Source organism: Odocoileus virginianus, chromosome 5 (assembly GCF_023699985.2).
Source record: "Odocoileus virginianus isolate 20LAN1187 ecotype Illinois chromosome 5, Ovbor_1.2, whole genome shotgun sequence".
Classification (NCBI taxonomy): Eukaryota; Metazoa; Chordata; class Mammalia; order Artiodactyla; family Cervidae; genus Odocoileus; species Odocoileus virginianus.
In genome coordinates, this window is record NC_069678.1 from 35,546,311 (window position 1) to 35,547,977 (window position 1,667).

Below are 1,667 nucleotides of genomic sequence, written 5' to 3' on the forward strand. Positions count from 1 at the left end.
CATGCGCACTGTAAGGCCCTCGGCGCTCTGGCATCTGCTTCTAGGAGATTGCGCAAGGGGGTTGGGTTTCTTCTCTGAGGCTCTGGCTGTTTGAAAGAACTGTTACAGATGTAAAGTCCGGGAATAATCCTTTAATAAAGAATAGAATGAAACTTAAGGTTAGGGCTTTAATAGATTTTCAGGAAAAGGGATAATTCATAAGTCTCAGGTACTGTAGTCCTAACACATCCTGACTACAGAGACGTTGGGCACTCTGGAAAAAAAGACATTAACTTCCTTGACTCCATATTCACTTCTTTTTGTTGAGTGCCTTAGTTATCCGTTAAACTAAACAAACAAAAAAGGCAATTGCCAATTGTTTATGGCTGTATTCGAGGAAATGAACCTAGTGACAGTCAATCAGTCAGTATACATTTGAGCTCTTGGCTTTGCGGCTGGTTTCCTTAGGCTGGGCTTACAGAGGTGAATATGTGATGGAAAAAACCTCCGTCCCTTAATGAAGCCAAATTCCAGTGAGGCAGTGGCAATAAACAAACAAATGAACAACATTCTTTCAGATGTCGACAAGGGCTCCAAAGAAGGAAATAAAGTGGAAGGAAGTGATAGTGACCAAGAATGAGGCACCATGATGGGAGCCAAATGGGAAAAAGACTACTTGGCAAAGGAGAGAGTAAGTGCCGAGATAGGAATGAGCTTGGTAAGTTCGAGGGGGGAAAATTTTGCAGAACATCAACATCAGACAAGGCCACTCTGACCATGATGGATCAAGAGCAAGAAAAAGATTACTCTGTAATCATATCAGAATATAGACTAAATATAACTATTGTCCAAGCCACAAAAATGAGCAAACATTTCCTTATCCTTGCTGATATGAGTGACTGCTTCTTCTTTGCTAATTATAATTTTAGCCTCTTTCCAGTGGCTGATACTCAAATCATTCTGGATAGTACTAACTAAAATAAACAATTGTAGAGTTACTTCTGCCTTCCTACAGCCTCCAATCCAGAGCAAAGTCCCTCTCCCTGAGCCCTTCCCTAAATCACAATATATGAGTTCAGTTCAGTTGCTCAGTCGTGTCCGACTCCCTGCAACCCCGTGGACTGCAGCACACCAGGCTTCCCTGTTCATCACCAACTCCCGGAGCCTACTCAAATTCATGTCCATTGAGTCAGTGATGCCATCTCATACTCTGTTGTCCTCTTCTCCTCCCACCTTCAATCTTTCCCAGCATCAGGGTCTTTCCCAGTGAGTCAGTTCTTTGCATCGGGTGGCCAAAGTATTGGAGTTTCAGCTTCAGCATCAGTCTTTCCAATGAATATTCAGGACTGATTTCCTTTAGGATGGACTGGGTGGATCTCCTTGCAGTCCAGGGGACTCTCAAGAGTCTTCTCCAACACCACAGTTCACACAAATCCAAATTTATAACACCCTGTTACTGAGATGTCATATGATTGTCCATGCTCTACATTCTCACTGAAACAAGTAATAAACCTAACCTATTCGTTACAGTTGTGTTCTTAGTGGTCTTTTGGTGGAAGGCATTGATAATAATCAAGTCTAAGACACCTGTTAAGATATTTAAGTGATAATGTCAAGTAAACAGTTGAATATATTGATCTGGAATGGAGTCAAGGCTAGAAACATAAATATGTCAGTTACAAGTTTAT